This window comes from Cricetulus griseus, chromosome 2 (assembly GCF_003668045.3).
Source record: "Cricetulus griseus strain 17A/GY chromosome 2, alternate assembly CriGri-PICRH-1.0, whole genome shotgun sequence".
Taxonomy (NCBI): domain Eukaryota; kingdom Metazoa; phylum Chordata; class Mammalia; order Rodentia; family Cricetidae; genus Cricetulus; species Cricetulus griseus.
Window position 1 is genome coordinate 183,494,692 of NC_048595.1, and position 15,400 is coordinate 183,510,091.

Sequence of the window (15,400 nt, forward strand, 5' to 3'; positions counted from 1 at the left end):
TGGCAGCTCCCAACTTCAGACACCACCACTCAGAAGTCTGGAACTGCTGAGGGGCAGGCAAACCAGGCATCTGATAACCATATTTCTAATAAAAATATAAAAGACCATAGCAAATGTGAGAGGGGAATGAGGTACCACTATGCTGTCACCCACAGTTGTCCCACCCCACCTGGATCTGGGTGCAAACCTGTCATCCGTGACCACAAAGCTGGTTCTGTCACAAAGCATACTGCAGTATTAAGAGCAGGGTAGGAGTTTTCTGGACAGAACAGAAGAATGGCCCAAAGAAACCAATGGTCTCTCACATACAGATACCAAGACAATACAGCTATCAGGCTTTGGGTCTCTTAACACAGTGGCTTGATTTCCAAAATGCATCACTTTATTTTCCTCCTTGAGATGGCCACACAGTATAAACTCTGAGCACGTGACAATCACATGATTTCTTCAGTAAGCTCCCAGGTAGATCCCGGCTCTCCTGGAGCTTGGAGTCCTGAGGTTTCAAATGTTGAAGTTTTCACCACAGCCACAAGTTCCTTTGATGTTGGGGTTATTGAAAACGAACTCACGGGATAGTTTGTTTTCCACATAGTCCATTTCTGTTCCTAAAAGTGTTAACTGTGCTTTCTTTTCGACGAACACTCTGACTCCATCTTGAATAACTTCTTCATCAGAATCTCCTTTTGTCTTACACCCAGGGTGTAAGAGAGGCCATTACAGCCCCAGGTTCGCACACCAACTTTCAGACCCACGTGCTCTGGCTTGTCTTTGAGAAGCTGTTTTATCTTGTTCACAGCTGAGGGGGTCAGTGTGAGCACTGCCCACATGGGCTGCAGCTTTTTCTTGTCGTTGGTCCGCACCGTGGCACAGACCAACGACATCGACTTGGCCACGTGGCTGTGCTGGCAGCCTCGCTCGGGCGGGCCGGAGCGTCAGGGCCACCTCAGCCTCTTTCCATGGACACGGACCGTGGGCCTGCATCCTTTTTCTCACTAAAGTACACCACTATTTTTCCAACTGAAAGCAGAAGTTAGCACACACATTTATAAGCCCATCGGTTGTGCTTAAGGTTAGATCCTGGCTGGTGTGGTGACTCAGCAGGTGAAGGCACTTGCTACAAAGCCTGGTGACCCAAGTTTAATGCTCAGGATCCACATTATTGGAGAGGACTGACTGTTGGCAGGAGACTAAAGCACACCACAGAGGACAAGATGGAAATAAGAACAAACCTAACGGAGGGAGGAGGGGGTAATGACATCAACACAGAACAACCAGCCCCAAAGCAGGTTTGAAAAGAGTAGGGGGAAAAAGGGATTCCAATCTGCTAGAGCTAGCATGGATGTTTTCAGATACACAAAGAAGAAGAAGAAGATGCATGCTGCCCCCCACCCCACCCCCTGAACATCTATCTCAATAGGAAAAGAAACCCCATCTAGCATCATTAGTCCTAGCAAGCTAGGTGGCTATCTGGGCAATTTAATGACAGAAAATAAGAAACACAAATGAGAAAGGCTTGCATCCGGAGGGCTGGGCACCTAACACTCATATTCAGGGGAACAACATGACAATTAAACAAGCTGCACGATGTGCATGGCTAGCTGCCTTATCCCTGGCCCAGGAGGAGACCCAGGAAACTCGCCAAGCCTTGAAATTTTATTTCTATGAGCTTGAGTTGGGTGAGATCTGTGGTGTCAGATGCTGAAGAATGAATCCCTGAAGATGATTACAGAGACCTAAAGAGAATTCATTGCCAGTTAAGATTCAAACCAGGGGCCATGCATGGGGTCACTGAGGTCTTCTGTTGGTCTCTGGTTTGTAGAGGTGTCTCTCAATTGCTGTCTCTCTCAGCTCTCCCATCTGTGCATTGTGTTAGCTGTGCTTCTTAGCTCACATCTGAGGTAACCCAATATTCACAATACTGCTTTCAAAAGGTGTTGACAACTGTAAGGACCCTGCTGCTCTTAAGAAAAGTCTCAGTTGCTCATGTACAGATGGGAACCCTGTCTGCAAGGTACTTTTCTTCGCAAAGTCCATAATCAAAACTTGGCAAATCCCAGCACTCCACAAATATTGTCATTCTAGGAAGAATCCCCAAAGCACACTTTTAAGCTATATGCAATGCCAAAAACTCAAGAGCAATGAAAAGGATTGGGGTACTTTGTTGGCTATCGTCCAGCAAAATACACATACCCACGTCCAGGAATGTAGGAAAGTACAGAACTCATCAAACAAGCCATTCTTGAAGTGATGACTCTTCAAAATGAACTTTCCCATTAAAAATGTCAAAACCATACAGAATTGAAATCATAAGACGATAAATTCCTACAGCCCCAAATCCGACAAATATTCAAGACTGTTACACTTATTTTGTTTATCCTTTTTTTCTTCCTCCTTTGCTGAAGTTGGTGACATGTTTTTGACACTGAATCCAAAGTCAACATCTGTCAATATTTAGAACTGGTTTGTGTTCCTATGAACAGTCCTTTCAAGAAACCACTTAGGCATTTTTGATTGGTTCACTTACCTGGAATCCCTGGCAGCAAGAGTTGAGTGTCTGCCTTGGGAGAGGCTCAGAGTACTTGAAATTCTTCTGCTTTCAGCTCTTCAGGGTGTCAGAATGGTTCAGGAACTGTCAGGCGTTCTTCTAGATTTCTTTTATCTCCTCGTAGACATAGCTTGCCTGTAGCAGGCATATGGAGTACAATCTAGCCAACTGTATAGATAATAATATGCCAGAATATTGGTACTTAATTTCTGTTTAACAGCATTTGCCCTCTGCCACTTTCTTCGGAGGCAATATTGTGTCGTTTTAATAATGTTAAATTAGAACAGTAAAAGATATTGCTCATTATTTTTTATTTTGTTTACATATCATTAGAACCATGCCCTGTGCCCAAAGAAAAGAGAAAGGCGGGTAAGAAATAGTTAGAAACCACAGATGTAACCACAGTGTGAAACACGATAGCCTACTGCTCCTTCTAAAGGCTCAGGACCTGCAGCAGCATGTACTGTACCATCTCCAGAGGCTTGTCCATCCTCCTTCATACCTACTGGTACTGCTGGAAATGAGGGGCTGTCATCAGCTGAAGTCTGGCTTCTTTATCCATGGCTTTAGCTCCCCTTTCAAATTTGCCCTGAGTCAGAGCTTAACATGGAGTTTCAACCTGGGGAACATTAATGTGTCCTTGCACACGTGCCAGGATCAAATGGATTTATGTATTTTTTCCCCTCTTTGTAATAGCAATGTCATTAACACTTGAGTCTTACTTGTGCCAATCATAGAATTTATGTAATGGCAATTTTTGGAGAGGAAACTTCTAAGACCAGAAAATTAGAGACTTTAGAAAATAAATTACAGAGGAAAGAGAGAGAAGCAGAGAGAGAGAGGGTGGGGGGAGAGAGAGAGGCCCAGACTTTGAGAACTTGCAAGAAACTCTTTCTCCATCTATTTCACTATGTCTGTTTACCATAAGAGCTCTTTGAAATTTGGTATAACGACATTAAATAACCACAATTGAGACAAACATTCTATAAGGGACTATTATGGGCTGCCTCTAATGTGGTAATAGATGTCATTTTTTAAAATGCATCCACACAGTCAGGATGAAAGACGGCAACTCCTGGCCCATTGGTTGCAGACCATTGAATATTACAACTCTTTCTCCTCCTACCCCCTCCCATCTGTGCGGTGTTGCCATCGGATTCTTGCAGGATCAAAGAAAGCCCCCATTCAGAAAACTTCTGTATAGGATGAAAGCAGTAATAAATCTGCATTGCTAAAGATCTGCTTGCCTCTACTGTGAAGAAGAAGAAAAAAGAACTTTCAAATAGCCTGGAATCTGAATTTAAGCACCCGTGTGCTCAACTTCGACACACAACCAACAGTCTCTAGCTAAAATGAAGATTTTATTACCCCAGAGTTACAAAAAGCGAATGTTTTTATATGAGGAAAGAGCCTGAACCAGTGCACAGCACACTGCAAGTGATTAATAAATGTCACTTTCCACTATTCAATGGTATTAAACATTAACTTTAGGGTTCCATTTCATCATAGTAAGTTGTCTCCACTTCCTGGCCCTTAAATAGATTGCATTTGTCTGTTTATTTGGTTGTTTGGGTTTGTTGTTGTTTGTTTTTGGTTTTTGGTTTTTTGGTTGTTTGGTTGGTTGTTTCTGTGTCTTGGTTTAGTTTAATTTGGTTTGTGTTGTATGCTTTCCTTTTTGTTCTATTCCTTCTCTTCTCTTCTCTTCCCTTCTCTTCTCTTCTCTTCTCTTTTCTTTTGAGACAAGGTCTTGCTATCTAGCCCAGGTAGGCCTTGAACTTCTCACTCAGACTCAGCCTCCTGCGGGAAACAGGCATATGCCAGCATGCCTAGTAAGCTAAGGTTTCCAAATATGTTCCATGTGGGGAGCTCTTGCCTCTGAGTATGGAGAAGATGAAACCTCAGCAAAGTACTCTCCATAGCCTTTTACCTTGTACAACAAATGTGAGGACTACTATTTTCCATGCACACAATCAGAGACAATGAGGCATAGGAGCTAAGCCCCTTGTTTAAAAAAATCATTTAATATTTGTAAATTGCCTTATCACAGTTTGATTTTCCACAAACTCTTGAAAGCTGTTTATTCCCCGGCATTAGCTGGCACTTGAAAGAGATCGGTTCGTTGGCAATGAGGTGTTCCTAACACATTCCTCATGTCAGCCGCCATCAAAATAGAGTCTTTGAATCCATTTCTTAGTCACTTTCCATGTTTTTGCTTTGGCCGAATTTGAGGACAGGTTTTAATATGAAGAGCTGCTGACTGTCTAGCCGTAAATGAAGACATAGAAGGCTGCCTTTAGTGAAGGCAGATTAACAATCCTTGGTGAAATACTGAGTGTTACTCACAAGCTGATTTATGTCTTGCTACTTACTTGAGCCCTCTCTTCTTCTTCCCCGTTCCTAAGCACTCTCTTGAAGCTGATTGAGTTGTCTGCATCATCACCTCCCACGGATCAGGCAATGCATGTTCAGATGCTGTGATAAAAATGCATGTCAGGCCATGATGCCATGCATGGCATCAAATAAATGAGGATGTCTACAGTACCACTAAGTCCAGGACCCTTGCATTGAGAATTTCCAAGGCACTGTGGGAAGGGAGTGTTGAACTGGCCAAAGTAAGTTTGAGATTGCCAAGGAGAAAGGACAATGGAAGAAAAGCAGAAGCAAACATGTGCAGTATAGAAAAAGAAACATGCATTTGCTTGATTGTTTACTTCTTACTCACTGCTACTGTTACTTATTTGTATTGACCTCAAGTCTTACATTGTATCCTTAACTGTTTGGGGTGGGCTATAGACTCAGCTGGAGAGATGGTTCAGTGGTTAAGAGCACTAGCAACATTCCTGGAGGACCTCTGCTCGGTTCCCAGCACTCACATCATCTGTAACTCCAGTTCCAAGGGATCTGATGCCCACTTCTGGCCTCTCTGGGTACTGCATGCATGTGGTATACACACACACACACACACACACACAGAGAGAGAGAGAGGGGGGGGGGCAGGCAAAACACCCATACGCATAAAATAAAATTAAACAAATGTAAAAATAATATTAACACATCCTTTACACCTGAAAAAAATAATGAAAGGTAAGCTAGTATATTCACAGAATCTACAACTTTGCTTCCTGGAACCCCCAGTGAACAGTTTGGATAGCCATCTACCTGAATGTTTAGTATTTTATAAGAAGCATTAACATTTTCAATACACAAGTTCTAAATATTTCTTAGTGCATTGGTTGCTTAGAGGTTTATGATTTTTTATTTCACCAAATGAATTTCTTTTTGCTCAGTACATTTTCAAGTTTCATGTCATTGTATAATTTCCTAGATCTTTAGGTAGTTCCTAGTAGTCTTGCCTCAGTTGAGTCTTTGAATTATGAAGGTCTTTCAGCTGGTTATTTTGACATTTCTAAGGAAAAATATTTTCTAGTGATTGTTGTACTTTCCCTTGTGTTTCATGTCTTATTAGTGTAGATCAAAACTTCTAGAACACTAACAAGCAATAGTGATGAAATGTGCAGCCATTCTTTACAATAGCTTAAACAGATTCTCTAATTAGCGTGCTGACACCAGTTAGAGCTGGGTTCTGATGTCAGATGGAAAGTCTACCCCTCTATTGATAGATTTACACTCGGAAATAATCATCACAAAAAGCAAAATGTCCTGAAGCGTCTTGCTGTTCCTGTCTATTGGCTGCTTTGAAAGGAAAATGGCCCTTCCCACCTCCCCATGAAAGACCCTCCCACTTCCTGAACTAAGGGGTGGGGGAGTTTTCAGTCTTTTTAAGGGAAAGCGTGATCTTGACTTCAACTAAAGGCCTGAGAGGAACTTCACATTCTACAGTCCATAGGCCCACAGTCCCACAGGCCACAGGCCACAGTCCACAGTCCCATAGGTCAGAGTTCCACAGTCCCACAGGCCAGTCTCCCAGTCACAAAAAGTCACAGTCCCATAGTCCCACAGTCCACAGTCCCCCAGTCCGTCATTCCATACTCCCACAGTTCCACAGTTCCACAGTCCCACAGTCCCACAGTCCCACAGTCCCACAGTCCCACAGTCCCACAGTCCACAGTCTCCCGGTCACACAATCACAGTCCTATAGTTCCACAGTCCCACAGTCCCAAGCTCCAGGACTTTAGTGCTGACTCAGCAGGCACAGCGCCCAGTTAAAACAGAGTCCCAGCTAGCCTTCTTTTAATTTTTTTGTTTCTTTTTATTTTATGTGAATAAGTGTTTTGCCTGCATATATTTCTGTGTATCAAATTGTTGCAGTACCCTCAGAGGCCGGAAGAGAGCATAAGATCTCTTGGGACAAAGTTAACAGTTGCGTGCTTGCCTGTGGGTGCTGAGAATCAAACTCTGGTCCTCCGGAAGAGCAGCCAGTACTCTTAACCACTGAGTCATCTTTCCAGCCCCATAGTCTGTTCATCTGATGAAGAAGAGTACCAGGACCTGGAAAAGCAGATGGTACATTCAGGGTGATGCCAGTCTAGATGATGTATTTAGGTTCTGCGTCTAAAGAAATATCCACACTGCTATGCTATAGATACTGTTTCGGGGAAAATGTCCTCTTTGAGTGTGAGAAACATGGAGAGTTTCCTGAAAAACAGTGGGGGACTGCTTGCTCTGCACTGAGAACCCTTCCATGACCTCTCGCTCCCTGCCAATCTTTGTGTCCCTCTCTCCTTATTGTGCATCACTTCCTAAAATGCCACAAAGCTGTCCCATGTACCACTGTGCTCTCGTGCCTCTATCTAGAATGTGATTTCTGCCAGAGCAAGGAAATCCATTTTTGTCACTTTTGTCCACTAACTGATCATTAGGATGTAAAAGAGTGATTGACATTACCATTCCATAATAGTTTTAAAAAGCAATGAGACAGAAAAAAAAAGTTGAGATTGAAAACAAAATACAAATATAAAAACAAATAATTTCAGATTTAAAAGCAAAACTGAATAGTAGTTTTCAAATCATTTCTTTTTCCAACTTTACATGACAGATGTTCATCTTTTCAGGAACCTATCAGGTTATTTTCTTACAAGGTATTGTAGGGTTTTGGCCAAATCTGCAAAACTAGGCAAGTTATGTTTAAAAAGGACATAGGTTAGAAGACAGAGCTATCACAACTAGCCACCAAGTGTGATGAATGACTAGAGCATCCACCATGCATGATAAAGAGAGAGAGGCACAGAACTCCAATGCCAGAAATGCATGGAGTGCTTCAGAAATATTTGCTGAATAAGAAAACAACGCCTCCCAATGACACAGAAACTTCACATGAGAAAGTGTCCATGAAAAACCTGGAAAGTCCGTGTCCACCTGCAGAAGTGACCCTCTCAAAGGCAGTTTAGGAGTAGAGGTTGGGAAGGATGCTGGCCACTTGAGTCATATTTTCAAATCCAGTGACCCTGTGCTGATTGTATACTGAGCTTGCCAGATTTCCATCATTTCAACAAAAATAACTATGATATCTGACTTACCAACAGACAGATTTATTTGACTCAGTTCTTGACATTCACATGCAGATTCTTTGAAGGCAGAATCTTTCTCAGATCCTGATGAACTTAACTTGTGGGGACCTAGACCCATGTGCAATCAATGGTCACCATTCTAAGACAATGGCTTCTAAATGTATTGTCTTACATTAAAAATGTAGGAAATACTAAATGTAAGGAATTTTTTTCTATCGAATACTATAAAACTTTTGTTTACGACAAGGAATTCAAATCTTTTCATCTTTTTCCACCTTGTAAAATCTTTGGAAAATGTTCTAATTCTCCCAATACTCGGCAAAACCTTTGTTTACACAAACACTGCTATATTCTTAGATTAAACGGGTTGACATCTTTTCTTTTCATTTCCTTTGCACCAATTATTTTATTTTTTAAATATGTAAATACAATTTTAATTAAACAGAGAGGTAAGCTGTAGGTATCTTCGTCTTTGGCCTTAAAAACCAGCAAATTGTTGAAACAAGGTCCAATTCCTCATGCTTGTGACATAGCTCCAGTTTTTTTTTTTTTTTTTTAAGGTTTTAATGAAAATGTTACACTTAAAAATAGAAGTCTGAGGTTCTTTCAAAGTGTATATTTAAAAGCCCCCAAATGTGTCAAGGTTATTCTTTTTCTACAAAATAGCACCCAGTAATTAGGGTGAAATTTGCTAAAAAAAAAAAAAAAAAAAGACTGAATTTCTGAAATACAGCTTTTCCCATCTCCAGTGATGCCCTAAAAAAGAATGTCCCTTAAAAAAGACAATGTTTCGTGGGACAAGGGTTTTTACATCAACCAGAAGATCCGCATTTTTCACCATAGCATTCCCCTGCCATGTCATTCATGAAATGATGGAAAAAGGGGGTACATGTGCTTCTAGTCCTGGCCTCTCATGAGGAATTAGGGGTCATACTTAGCTGGGGAGCTGTGGAGGGGAGTGTCCATGATTTCCCAAAAGCTTACAATGCTTCACAAGGTCACCATTCTGGGACAAGGCCTTTAAATACTGTGTGTGACATTTGGAAAGCATTTATGATCCAATTCACAGCAATCGTAGTGATGTGAAAAATGAAGCCAAGCCGTGAGTTTAACGACCACCAAACACACTGGCCATTTCCCCACCACAATCTCCTCCCATCTTCCACCTAGACACTCTTGAATTTTAATGAAGTTAGTGTGTGAATTGAACAAAAGAAACAAGTTTTCAGAGCTGCTACAATGCCTTGTTGATATTCAAGAGCCCAGGTTCCATCAGGCAAGGGACCCTATCTCTTTTTTTCTGTGACCATCACTGTTCCCATGCATTAGGAAGCAGAATGAAATCCACTTTGCAACAGTGAATCAGAATCCCTGACATTAACTGCCTCCCTAATTGTAGCTTCCAATTAGTCTCTTCTGATAAGGAAATACAGTTTCTTCGCTGATGTGATCTTCAGTAGCCCACATATTGGCATCTAGAAGCAGATTTCATCACCATGCTGCTTGCACGCAGTGTTTTATTAAACTGAATCTGACATTCAGAAGGGAATTTTCAGTCTGATTTGCTTAGCTTTCCTTCATCCTCAACTTTGCAACTTGCCATGAATCAGTGTTTGTCATGCAGGAGGGTGACTCTTGCGTGGTGAGCCTTCTGGCTACTCTTACTGAGACTACCCAGCAAATGGTTTGGCTGTTTCACAAGACCACACATTTCATCAGATGGAGTCTTTGTGCATCCAACATCTAGAGATTCGACACAATTTTTATAGCTCTTTTAGAAAGGAATTTCGAGAGCATTTTTCGGGGATCTTTGTCAAGGGGTGAGGGGTAAGCTGTATTCAGCTGCTTCACTGGCACCAGGAATTCACAGAAAACACTCAAAGCAAAAACTCACAGCCCATGGAACTCCAGAATTAGAGCATCAATGGATAGAGCCCAGCTAATGCTTTAACAGATCTACGAGATTCTTAGGCAAGCTCAAGTTTAAAGATCAAATGGTCAAGGGGGTCATGTAAGGGGCCATACCATTCACTAATAACTCAAATTTTGATGCCTGTGAATCTGTTGTGGAATATTTAACTATGCAAAGATGTGTCACATTTGTTTATGCTGCAGAACACTACTTGAGCTGTGTAAAAGTGTGTTACATTTGTTTCTGCTGCATTTGTTTAATTATGTAAAGATGTGTTGCATTTGTTTCCCCTTGCCTGCCTAAGGCACCTGTGTGGTCTAATAAAATCTGAATGGCCACTAGCTAGGCAGGAGAGTGATAGGTGGGGATGCCAGAGAGAGAATAAATAGGAAGAGAAATGTGGGCTTGGGAATAGGAGGAATGAGAGGAAGAAGGAGAGGTGAGAACGAGGGAGTTGCCCAGGGCGAGAAGTCAGGTATTTGCCAGCCAGACATAGAGAAGCAGTGAAAATAAGATACACAGAAGTAAGAAAGGAAATAAAGCCCAGAGGCAAAAGGATAAATAAAAAAAAAAGTTAATTTGGGTTAAAAGAGCTAGCCAGAAATGAGCCTAAAGCAGACCGGGCATGCAAAACTAATAATAGGTCTCCATGTCATGATTTAGGAGGTGGTTGGTGGCCTCGAAAGAAAAATCCTGCTGCATGAGCTACATGGAAGACTTGTGAAAATGTTGACCTCTCAGCATTATTATATCCCAGTCCAGGGTGCTGCCCCAAAATGTGTGTCTTCAAATTCTCAAGTGATGGCGGTAAGGATAATGATGGTGATGATGATGAAGACGATAATCTGGAGGCCACATTTTGAGAAACATTGTTGAATCCCTTATCATTTATTTATCTGCAGTCTGTTGTTACACTACTTTGAAAGTGAACCAAAACCTAGCAGAACCTTGGAATTTAGGAGAGTTCTGTAATCTTAGAAATCAAACTAAATGAAAATACCATAAATCTTAAAGGAGTGAGAGGAAGGTGTGTTTCTCTTGCTGTGACTTAGAAGGAGACTTTATGCACACACACACACACACACACACACACACACACACACACACACACACACACACACGCAGGAGATGGTTCTCTATTCCATCCATCATAGCTCAATGTTCCTCCCCAGAATAACTCATGGGAGTTACAAGACACCCTCTTGTTTCACTGACAGCCTACCCATGAAAGTCAAGAGTCTTCGTGATTCCACCACCCCCTGGAAAGACACACCCTTCTCCTTCACTCATCCACATTTGCTTCAGCATTCAAGATCCCCTCTGAAGGCCTCCCCTTCCTTCTCTATTCAATGTCCTCTCTTCCTCTGGGTTTTTACCTCCTGTATCAAATGTTCGCCACAGTCTTTTTCCTGATTGTCCTGAGATTACAGACATGTCACCTTTTATTTTTTGTATGCTCCCTTCCTGACGTGTCCATGTCCCTTCCTGGTCACACACTCTGTCTCTAAATTACCCACAGTTATCGAAGGGAATGGAGGAGAAACAGGGGGTTTGCAACTGCATTGTGTGTTGCTCTCCGGTGAATGTCTACAGTAAGCAGAAGTTTGGTGCATGAGTGAAGTGAGGTGCTGACATCTACTGCTTTCCCTCTTGCCAGGCTAGCATGTGATCCTACTCCTCAACGCTCTTTCTCTCCTTCAGGGACGATGCTGCTGAGAATCATGCCACAGTCTGGAATAATCTGGAATCTGTCTCTCCAAGTGAGGCCTGGCCATACACCAATGGACCTCAATGGCTGGCCTTTAATTTACAGAGTTCTATCTCCTGAGTCCTGGTATTCAGGGTGTATGTCACCACAATGGACCAAAAATTTAAAAAAGAAAAACTTTTTTTTTGGGGGGGGTGATTTAAGATCTTCTCATATAGCACCAGACTTAGACACCTTTGTAGGAAACTAGCTAGAACTACATATACACAGACTCGATTGAGATCATAAGGCGTGGCTTGATTAGTAAGATTTGAATTCCTACTATGTTTATTGTTGCAATTACTTTTACGACTTAGCTCTGTTTGTAATTTTTAAATGTGATTGCTTCACACATATGGCCGTGAAAGATAATTGGACATGTAAAGACTAGGATTTAGGTTTTAATTTCCTAAAATAAGATGATTTTCCCCCAGGAAAAATAAAGTTTTAATAAAACATCTTTAATCCATGTTCAATGAACTAGCATTCCAGGGTTTCAGTTCTCTTTAGGAAAATGGCTTGCTCACCCAATAAGTCCCACAGTGGCCTCAAGAAAACTATGCCTACCTATGAAAAGTCCATTGTCACATATTCAGTTAACTTACAGGCTCAGAGCCACCTCACTGGGCCTTGTTCAAGGAGTAGCCTGTCTCCTTTATGACTGACAAAGACAGGAACTCTGCAGTAGCCTCAACTGCACAGGCTGGGGAGATTCTGTTCCTGGTACCTAAGTATAAGAAAATAGAAAGAAGAAAAACTAAGGGTAGACATGGCAGTAGGGAAAGAAGAGGGAGGATGAAGAGAGGAAAGTGACAGAGTCTCTTGCTGTGGGGATGTGGGGATGGGGGGGTGGCCTGGGCCTCATGGAACTTTCTTCCCTATGTTGTACTTTGACCCCAGGTCATCTGTAGTCTTCTGCTTACTGTAGACATTCACCGGAGAGCAACACACAATGCAGTTGCAAAGCCTCTCAAAGGCTATGCTGTTCTACAGTTTATGTACACAAGCCTGAGGCTGTCATAAAATTAAATCTCCTCACTTTAGAAGAGAAAAGCAGCCTGATGACTATGACACAGAGTTGTATGAGAACATCTAAAACATCACTTGCTGCCAAATGCTTTTCAAAAGCCAGATTTCTCCACTGCCAGGCTGGGAAGAGATCGTGGAAATTTTTCTGTGTCATGACTAAGCACTAGTCCTGCAATGTAATAGTAAAAGAAGCTCCCCCACCAAATAAAAAATATCAGTGGCCTGCTTACTGGAGACTGATGTCTGAAGAGTCAAAGATGTTCAAGAAAAGGGCTACTAACTCTCAAAGCCACTCTAAGTTCCTGATGTGCATGTCACTTGGCGACATTGGATGAGCAGATTGTAGACACACTGAGAACACTGAGGGATCCAGGAGTGGTTACCAATCTGTCAGATCCCTAAAGACTCACCAGCACAGTGCTCTAGAATGCAGAAAAGAGGTGCACACTGGGTGTTACCACCCTCTGAGAGACACACAGAGTTCACATTATCAGCCCAGTCATGTGGCCTGGCTAAGCTAACCACTGAGAATTTACTCTCCAAGTTTACCAACTACAAAGGGTTACAAGTTAATATCCCAAAGGCTATGACAGTCACTGGTTGAGAACACTTACTCTCTCAGATATTAGGGGCACAGTTCCCATCATCCACTTCAGGTACCCATAATGCCAGCAACTCCAGCTCCAGAAGAATTATGGCCTCTGTAGTCACCCCAACAAATGTGAGCACACATACAGTCACACATACTACACATTACACATAAATAAAAACAAATATAAAACAAGAAAGAATAAGAATAAACACACAACTACACTAATTAAGCACAGCTTTCATCTTCAAAGACCGTAGTAAAAACAAATACATGCATGCAAACACAGACACACACACACACACACACACACACACACACACACTGAACAAATAGTTCACAGTCAGGTTAAAGAAATAGAAATATAGTTTCAATTTAAACCATACCTAGCAATGTTTTAAATCACTGAAAATTACATTTATTACATTTTAGAAAGCCTGGCAATTTCAGCTACTTACATTTCTTAGAAGCTTTATATTTCCCTTAGCATGTTGGTAGTAACTTTAAGTGGCATATGTGAAATATGTCACAGAAAATGTGTCTGTGGTATTTCTTCAAAAATGTCAGTGATATTTCTTTACCATTGAATAATTTCCATGAGAACTGCAACTGGAGCCACATAAATGAACTGTACATTTGGTAGCGCATGGAAAAACACCATCCCTAGAGTTCTGCCACATTGAAATATCTGGCTATATTGATGCTTACAGCAATATGCAAACTTGACAGGGCTAAAGGATGCCCAGATAGCTAGTTAAACATGTTTTCGGGCTGTTTTGGAATGGTAGCAAATGAATTTGTAAACCAAATGAAATTAGAAAGTCCTCCCCATATTGGTGAGTGTGCATCATTCACTCCATTGAAAGTCTGAACAGAACAAAAAGATCTTCAGCTTTAACCCCAATATCTGTCTCTGGATATTAATTATTAATAACAACTAGAATTTATGCTACAGTGTTTCTCTCCCATGTGGGATAGAGCAGTTACTCAAAGGGTCTGGTGTAGTAGGTAGACTGTGGGAGAAGCTGGAGAAAACCTACATAGAGATAGGATAATCCTCCACCATCCTTCCACAAGAATGAAGAATGGACATCATTCTAACTTGAGTCTACTATGTGTGGATTTCTCACTCAAACAGAGGCCTGTTCACCTCTGTCTCCTACTGGTTGGTCTGTCCCTGCTACAGAATACAAAGTGCTTGCACACTTGTGCACGTACACACACGTACACACACACACACACACACACACACACACACACACACACACACACTACTTCCAAGGCCAAGAATACTCATCCTTATATTTCCTCTATTTCCTGTTATTTTCCTAAAAAGAAATCAAAAGAAACTGACTGCTTGCTTGCTTGCTTTTTTTTTAATAAGATCTATCAGGCTGGAGAGCAGGGTAAGAGGTTAAGACCTCTTGCTGCCTTTCCAGAGGACCCTAGTTTGGCTCCAGCACCCACTTTAGGCAATTCCCAACTGCCTGTAACTCCAGTTCCAAGGCATATGATAGCCTCTTCTGGCCCCTATGTGTATCTAAACATTTGGCATATACATCTCCATAAATAAGAATAAACTTTTACAAAGAGAAGGTGTGACTTTTGTCTTGGCTTTTTTTCTTTCTATAGCCAAGCTGTCCTCAATTTTATGGTTTTCCTTTTGAATGGTAGGATCACAATTGTGGAATGATGCCCTCTAGGTTCCAGGAGTGTCATGGCCATTGTTCTCTTGAACTATCAGCGGCTGTGGTCACCACAGGAGACCTACATGAGAATAGGCCTATTAATTTTCCACTGTGGGGGTGGGGCAACAGGGCCTGCTCCTCCAGTTAAAATATGTAGGAGTTATCGGCATCTGGAAGAGAGATTTTTCTTCCATGATATAGTCACCCACAAGCTGTCCACATAACCTCTTTAAGCCCATTGGTTGATTCGCATGGATGCAATTGTTCATTTCTACCATTGGTGGCCCATTTGCACTGAGTTGAAGGTTTGTTCACATATCTCCAGCTCAAGTCCACAGGACAACAATCATGCCATCATTCCCAGCTGAGGAACTTTCTGCATACATGGCAAATAGTGTAGAGAAGTGACTCGAGAACAGTTT

At 41.8% G+C, this 15,400-nt stretch overlaps 1 pseudogene; it reads right to left on the reverse strand.

Moving 5' to 3' along the window:
- Positions 1-501: 501 nt before the first annotated feature.
- LOC100755638 lies at positions 502-881 on the reverse strand (annotated as a pseudogene).
- Positions 882-15,400: the final 14,519 nt, after the last annotated feature.